Consider the following 8,539-nt stretch of genomic DNA (forward strand, 5'->3'; position numbering starts at 1 on the left):
GGTTGCCTATACAGTTCATAGACAAGTAAATGGAAACTACTAAAAGCCTCAAGATAAGTGTGAGTGCCGAGGATGGCTCTTCCATAGGAAGACGGAGGCGAATCCTCGGTAGCGTATTGAATTGGTGAGTAGTGGACTCGTGTGCGCAAAACCAATTCAAGTTGGAGTATCATAGGATAGTCTAGCCAAGAGTCAAAGCTGGCTTGCTGCAATAACTCCACCAACCCTTCTTGATACTATGCATGTATGTAGGATCTGCTGTAAGTCTTGCTGAGTACCTTTGTACTCATGTTGCTATAATTTACATTTTTACAGAAGACGCTGCAACCCCTTCTGATGGGTTCTATGTAGACGTTGACATCAACGAGTAGGCTAAAGACCCAGGTGGTGACCCTGAGCTTGTGAAGGACCATGTAGTATAGCTAGGCTTTCCAAGCCTATTTTATTTTACTAGTTGTCTGTACTCAGACAAGTTACTTCCGCTGCTGGTTTGTATGACTGTATGACTTGAATGTTGGGTCGTGAGACCCGTACCTTTGTGTATGTTATGTATGGCTCCCTGAGCCTTAACTAAAGTACTTGTGTCGTAGAGTCATGTTGTGATGCTTCGTTGTATTTGCACATATCAAGCATATTGTGTGTATGATTGAAATGCTTGGTATGTGTGGGATCTGACCATCTAGTTGTTTATCTTTAGTAGCCTCTCTTACCGGGAAATGTCTCCTACTGTTACCGCTGAGCCATGGTAGCTTGCTACTGCTCTGGAACACTTAGGCTGGCCGGCATGTGTCCTTCTTCGTTCCTGTGTCTGTCCCTTCGGGGAAATATCACGCTTTGAGTACCGGAGTCCTGTTAGCCCGCTACAGCCCGGTTTACCGGAGTCCTGCTAGCCCAGTGCTACAGCCCGGACCCACTTGCTGATGACCGACACGTTCGAAGCTGGGTCATGGATGCCTGTCCCTGTAAGTCTGTGCCACTTTGGGTTTACGACTAGTCATGTCAGCCCGGGCTCCTTATCATATGGATGCTAGCGACACTATCATATACGTGAGCCAAAAGGCGCAAACGGTCCCGGGCAAAGGTAAGGCGACACCCGTGGGGATACCGTGCGTGAGGCCGCAAAGAGATATGAGGTGTTACCGGCTAGATCGATGTGGCATCGAGTCGGGGTCCTGACAGATGATACCCAGAATATTTATCTAGAAAAGACAAGCGCGCACACCCCGCAGTCGAGTCAACAATATGATTGATATGGGGGAGAGGGAAGTGATCTTTCGGGCAGGCCCGATTGATATGCTTGAAATCAATGCACATACAAAGGAATCGTCCTTCTTAGGGACCATTACGGAGGAACTAGATGAGCGCTTCTTCCAATTTGCTGTCGAGTGTCATTGATATATGAGTCAGCGCGGCATTGGGATCGGTCGGGTGAATATGAATCGGCTTCGTTTCACCAGATGACTGAGATGTAGAATCTGTGGCAGGCTTCTTGGCTCGGAGCAAATCACTCGGATCTGCATTCTTCTGATACTCTTGAAGTTCAACAGCTGCCATCTACGCATCGGCAATTTTGGAACCCTTCTGGAAGCATTCCTCCGCCTTTTGCCGATTACCAGTAACTGTGATCACACCCTTGGGGCCAGGCATCTTCAACTTGAGGTATACCTAACACGGTCGAGCCATTAAACGTGCGTATGCAGGCCTTCCTAGAATGGCATGATAAGCACTCTGGAAATCCACGACTTCAAATGTCAACTTTTCTTTACGGTAATGCTTGGAATCACCGAAAACCACGTCGAGAGTGATCTGGCCGCGTGATTCGGCTTTCTTTCCGAGGATAACACCATGGAAGCTCATATTGCTCTTGCTAAGCTTGGTCATCGGGATGCCCATCCCCTTCAAGGTTTCAGCATAAAGGATATTCAAACCGCTACCACCATCCATCAGCACTTTAGTCAGTCGAGTGCCTCCAACCACTGGGTCGACCACCAGCGCTTGCCTCCCGGGGGTGGCTACACGAGCAGGATGGTCTGACTGGTCGAATGTGATGGCTGTCTGGGACCATTTCAGGTACGTGGTGGTTGTCGCCGGAGCAACCATATTCACCTCTTTGTTGATAACCTTCAACCGACTCTTGCTCTCAACATCAGCAAAAATCATGAGAGTGGAATTGACTTTGGGATAACCATCATCTTCCTCTTCATCCTCTTCTTTGTCCGACTCTTTCTCCTTATCATTGGGTTGTTTCTCTCAGAACTGCTGGATCAGGAGTCGACAATGTCGATTGGTATACTTCGGGTAAATCAGATTACCTTCTTCATCTTTCTTCGTGTGGAGGTGACATGGCAAATCCAACACATCATTTCCTGCTTGATCCTTTACCTTCTTAGGGGGGCAGGGCCCCTTAGGTTTTCCCTTAAACTTTCCTTGAGCCAATGCTGCAATCCCACTGGGTGCCGCTGGCTCGGCTTTACGCTTTTGTTTCCGACTGGAGTTACCCCCACCGGCCTCTTGGCCGACTGGTTTACTCTTCCCGCTATGGAGTCGATCCTCTTCTTCTCCGTTAGCGTACCGGGTGGCTATCTCCATCATCCGAGTCAGAGTCATATCCCCAGTCCGACCGAATTTCAGGACCAACTCTCGGTACTTGACGCCTTCCTTGAAAGTGCACACTGCTTGATGCTCTGATACATTTTAAATGGTGTGATGCAAAGTGGTCCATCTCTGAATGAATTCCCTCAAAGTCTCATTCGGCTTCTACACACAATGCTGCAACTCGGGTAACCCTGCTGGTCGCTTGCACGTGCCCTCAAAAGTTCTTACGAACACTCGAGCTAGCTCCTCCCAACTGTGTATACTGCTTGGAGTCAACTGAGTCAACCACGCTCGGGCCGACCCTTCAAACATAAGAGGGAGATGCTTCATCACTATCTCACCGTTTCCGCCTCCGATCTGCACAACCACTCGGTAATCCTCAACCCAGGTTTTAGGCTTGGATTCTCCAGTGAACTTATTGACTCCGGTTGTCAACCTAAAGTTGGGAGGAATCACTGCTGCCCTGATGGCTCTGCTGAAACACTCTGGGCCTGAAACATGCAATCTACTTCCACTCGTATGATCTCGGCCAGGGTCTTCTCTATGCGCTCTGTTTCGGTCGACTAGGCCTTGAACGAGAATGGATCTTGCATCAAAGCCTGACTCTCTTGGGTCGACTGGAGATCTGCGCTCGTCACTGTGACGGTGTCTGTCATCGTTCTGCCGAGGCATACGATGCACTCCTCGGAGGAGTGTAGGCACTCGACGACAATTCTCGCGGTCGAACTGACAATCATACTTCCCACGGCCTTCACGCCGCAGGGGTGATCTTGGGCTATGGGTCGACTGGACTGTATCTGCTACCACGGATCTACTGTGAATCCTATTCCACGACCGAGACACTGTAGTGTTCTGCTCTCCTGCTGCCCGGAGCAAGGCCCGGATCTGCATCAACCCTCGGCCAGCCTCTGATTGGGAAGGTTGGATCGACTCTGCAATTCGGGCCGTAGTTGTGAGGTTCTGAATTATAGTACGGCATACCTTAGGTGGAGGCGGGAAAAGCTGCTGTCGACTGGACTCAGGAACCCGCTCCCGAGCTCGCTCGTCGAGAGCATGCTGTAGGTTATCCAGTTGAGTGCGCTTAGCCAAATTAGCCAAGCGCGCCTCCTCCAAGGCCCGAGCCTCGGCGGTTTCTCCAATGATGGGCGTGTGGAGTGCATCCATGTTGCGGCGACGAAGTTCTTCCCTCTACTGCAAAGAAAGAGGTTCGGGATGATACTCCTCATGGACTCGCGACGGATCGCCGCCACCATCTTCATCGCCCTCGTGACGAAAGCCAGGTGGGCCACGTGGACCATCGACCATTAGGACTTCAGCCGCAGGGTCGCTGCTATCGCACTCGGATGCAGTCTCCGCGGAGCCAGTCGACAGATCGAACAGGCCATGGAGAAATTCGTCGGGCTTGATTGCCGCGAATTGATGGGTGGCCGAACACCGAGCCACGATGTGTTTCACCCACCGCTGAAGCCGCGATCGACCAGATCGCTTGCGGCGGCGAACAGCAGGGAGGGAAGACACCGTTAGAGCCGACTGATACTGGGTCGACGGCTGCCAAAGAAGGACGCCGCGAACACATGCGTGAAAGTGCGTCGCCTCTCGGACGGGAAGCGCCTCAACGTCAAGCGGAGCTTCTTGAAGCCACGCTGAGTCATCGGCGATGAAAACAAGCACGCCGAGACGGATCTCGTGGCCCTCAGCCAACTCGCCGCCGGAAACCATGATGATGATGGGAAAAACTTGCAACCTCACCAATAAGTCACTAAGACACCTGCCCCACGGTGGGCGCCAACTGCCGTGGTTCTAAGACTGACAGTAGAAAGGCGGGTAGGTCTGGAGAGGCAAGATCTCAGCTATGGTGAAGGTGTACACACGGGTTTTACGAGTTCAGACCCTTCTCGGAGGAAGTAACAACCCTACGTCTTGGTGGTCGATTGGATTATATGTGTGATGTTACAGGGGGTGCGAACCCTTGTGCCAGAGGAGGAGGATGACTTATATAGAGTTTCTCCAGGACCTCTCCCGCCCTCCATTACAAGGGAGTTAATGTACATAAAGTGGGGGCGTTACTGGTAACGCCAGCCTTAAGTGTTGTTAATGACCTTAAAGACTACGGAGTGAATGCGTGTCCATTGCGCGCTCAGTGACTCCTGGTCTTGAGGAGGTCGAGTGATTCTCTGGTTGGTCGTGTGACAGTAGGTAGGGAGACTCCCGAGTGACAAGATGTCGAGTGGATTGCACTCGACATCTTCGATCGGGGGTATCATGTTGTCTTTTGACCTTCTTGCCTTCTTGGGTAGTGACCTTGGGTAGGACGTATAGGTCAGGCCAATGACCCTACCCTAGGTCTGTATCCTCATCACCTAGTCCTGGCGCTGGCTCTCCAACCTCTTGATTCTGTCGATGCGGCTGATGATGGGCTTGATACACTCCTTGAGCGTCGCGATGTCCACATCCTCCGGCAAGCTCTTCAGTGCAGCTTCGAAGTCGAGGTCAGGATGCCAGTGCACTATCTTGTCAAGCACCTTGGTCATGGCACCCCGGTAGAGCTTCCGGGACTCCTCGGCCAAGGAGGCCGCCCGGTTGGAGTGAAGCCGCTACAGGGCGCCGACGACCCTCTCAAAGAATAGGGTCAGGTTGGCGTTGGGGCTCAGGCTCGTCCCTGGGGCGTACGTCATGTCCGACATCCCCATGGTGGCCAGCTGCATGGCAGCCGAGTTCGCAACGACGGCAAGGCGGCCTCATTCCTCCGCAGCTACTTCTCGGACTCCAGGTCCTTGGTCAGGGTCCCCTCTTGGGCCTTGGCGTCCGACAGCATCTTCTCGAGATGTGATGCCCCCAATTTAATCGTACACTAATCATACATGCAAACGTGTACGATCAAGATTAGGGACTCACGGGAAGATATCACAACACAACTCTAAAAATAAAATAAGTCATACAAGCAACATAATACAAGCCAGGGGCCTCGAGGGCTCGAATACAAGTGCTCGATCATGGACAAGTCAGCGAAAGCAACAATATCTGAGTATAGACATAAGTTAAACAAGTTTGCCTTAAGAAGGCTAGCACAAACTGGGATACAGATCAAAAGAGGGCCACATCCTGCCTGGGATCCTCCTAACTACTCCTGGTCGTCGTCAGCGGGCTGCATGTAGTAGTAGGCACCTCCAGTGTAGTAGTCGTCGTCGACGGTGGCATCTGGCTCTTGGGATCCGGCATCTGGTTGCGACAACCAGGTAGAAGGGAAAGGGGGAAAAGAGAGAGAAAAGCAACCGTGAGTACTCATCCAAAGTACTCGCAAGTAAGGATCTACACTACATATGCATGGGTATATGTGTAAAGAGGCAATATCGGTGGACTGAACTACAGAATGCTAGAATAAGAGGGGAATAGCTAGTCCTATCGAAGACTACGCTTCTGGCAGCCTCTGTCTTGCAGCATGTAGAAGAGAGTAGACTGAAGTCCTCCAAGTAGCATCGCATAGCATAATCCTACCCGGCGATCCTCCCCTCGTCGCCCTGTGGAAAAGCGATCACCGGGTTGTCTGTGGAACTTATCTGGGTGTGTTTTATTAAGTATCCGGTTCTAGTTGTCATAAGGTCAAGGTACAACTCCGGGTCATCCTTTTACCGAGGGACACGGCTATTCGAATAGATTAACTTCCCTGCAGGGGTGCACCACATAACCCAACACGCTCCCGGCCTCGGAAGATCAACACGTCGCAGCCCCACCTAGGCACAACAGAGAGGTCAGCACACCGGTCTAAATCCTATGCGCGCAGGGGTCTGGGCCCATCGCCCATTGCACACCTGCACGTTGCATACGCGGCAGGAAGCAGACCTAGCAACCTCCATTACAAAGGAAGTTGCGTTAACGCAGTCCAACCCGGCGCGCGCCGCTCAGTCGCTGACGTCACCAAGGCTTCGGCTGATACCACGATATCGAGTGCCCATATCTTTCCCGCGTAGTTGGTTAGTGCGTATAGGCCAGTGGCCAGACTCAGATCAAATACCAAGATCTCGTTAAGCGTGTTATTATGAAGTAACCGCGGACGCCGACCAGGGCCAGGCCCACCTATCGCCTAGGTGGTCTCAACCTGCCCTATCGCTCCACCACAAAGTAACAGTCGGAGGCCGTCGGGAGCCCAGGCCCACCTCTACCGGGATGGAGCCGCCTGTCCTTCCAGCCCCCACATCGGAATCACTTGTGGGTACTCAACGAGCTGACTCGAGTTTAGTCACCATCTGTATAGTATGTATATATGTATAGTATATACCCGTGATCACCTCCCAAGTGATCACGGCCCGATAGTATAGCAAGGCAGACTGACAAGAATGTAGGGCCACCGATGATAAACTAGCATCCTATACTAAGTATTTACGATTGCAGGTAAGGTATCAACAGATGTAGCAACAATGTCAGGCTATGCATCAGAATAGGATTAACGGAAAGCAGTAACATGCTACATTACTCTAATGCAAGCAGTATAGAGGAGAATAGGCGATATCTGGTGATCAAGGGGGGGGGTGCTTGCCTGGTTGGTCTGGCAAGAAGGAGCGGTCGTCAACTCCGTAGTCGAACGGGGCAGCAACAGCGTCGGTCTCGTAGTCTACCGGAGAGAAGAGGGGGAAGAAACAATGAATACAATGCAAACATAAGCATGACGATGCATGACATGACAAGTAACGACGCTAGGTGTGCCCTAACGCGGTAGTAGGTGATACTGGCGAAAGGGGGAAACATCCGGGAAAGTATCCCCGGTGTTTCGTGTTTTCGGACAGGTGAACCAGAGGGGGAAAGTCGCGTGTTTGCTATGCTAGGGAGGTGTGGTGGACGAACGGGTTGCGTAGTCGGTTTCGTCTCGTCGTTCTGAGCAACTTTCATGTACAAAGTTTTTCCATCTGAGCTACAGTTTATTTTATATTAATTTTTAAAAGATTTAATCATTTTTAGAATTTATGTAATTATTTTAGATCAACATTATCCAGAGTAGTGTTTGCTGATGTCATCATGACGTCAGCCTAACGCCAGCAGTCAACAAGGTGTTGACTTAGTCAAACTGACGTGTGGGTCCGGCATGTCATTGACAGACTAACTAACTATCAGATTAACTAAATCAATTAGTTAATTAGATTAACTAACACAGGTTAATTAGGTTAATTATCTGACCTAATTAATATTAATTAATTAGTTATTTTATCGTTTTTAATCTTTTTTTTGTTTTTGTTTTATTTTGCCTAAAAGAGGTGTAGGGCCCCAACGTCAGTGGCTCTGGGAGCCTTAACGGGCACGGGGCTAGCGGGCATCGAGCGAATGGGCGCTGCAGGCGTCAGCCTGTTTGGGCGCCTGCCCAAGCCAGTGGAGGCGCCGGGGCGCCGGCGGATGCGGCGAGGTGCGCCAGGCAGGAGGTGGCAGGGGGGAACGGCCACGGGCGGAGTGGTTGGGGCGGCGGCCATGGTGGAGCAGAGACGCGGCGGGACAGTGTAGGGCACCGGCGGCAGCGATGGCTAGAGCTGCAGCCATGCCAGAGGAGCGGGGCACACGGGAACCCGCAAGGCGCGGCCACACACGAGTGCGCGCGCCATGCAGCGCCACCGGGAGGCGCTGTAGGGGACGGGCGTGGCGATGGGATGGCGTGGGGGTGCAGCCTACGGGTGTCGCTGGTTGAGGGGGACGTGCACGAAGGGGCGTGGCTGTGCGCGGCCGTGCATGGCCATGGCGAGGGCGCGCTCGTGCTAGCACATGGGGACGAACGGGAGGCAGTGTCGGACATAGAGTAAAGAGGGGAGGCGGGCCTCACGTTTGAGTAGGGACCGGGGGTGGTGAGGCTCGAGGGAGCCGTTGTGGAGGAGGACGGGGACGACGTGCGTAAGGGAGGCAGGCTGGTGGGGAGGAGGAGGCAGGCCGGCGATGGCGTCTGGCGACGACGGACGCGGGTGATCTG

The sequence above is a fragment of the Triticum aestivum genome, chromosome 4B, assembly GCF_018294505.1.
Source record: "Triticum aestivum cultivar Chinese Spring chromosome 4B, IWGSC CS RefSeq v2.1, whole genome shotgun sequence".
In the NCBI taxonomy this organism is placed as follows: domain Eukaryota; kingdom Viridiplantae; phylum Streptophyta; class Magnoliopsida; order Poales; family Poaceae; genus Triticum; species Triticum aestivum.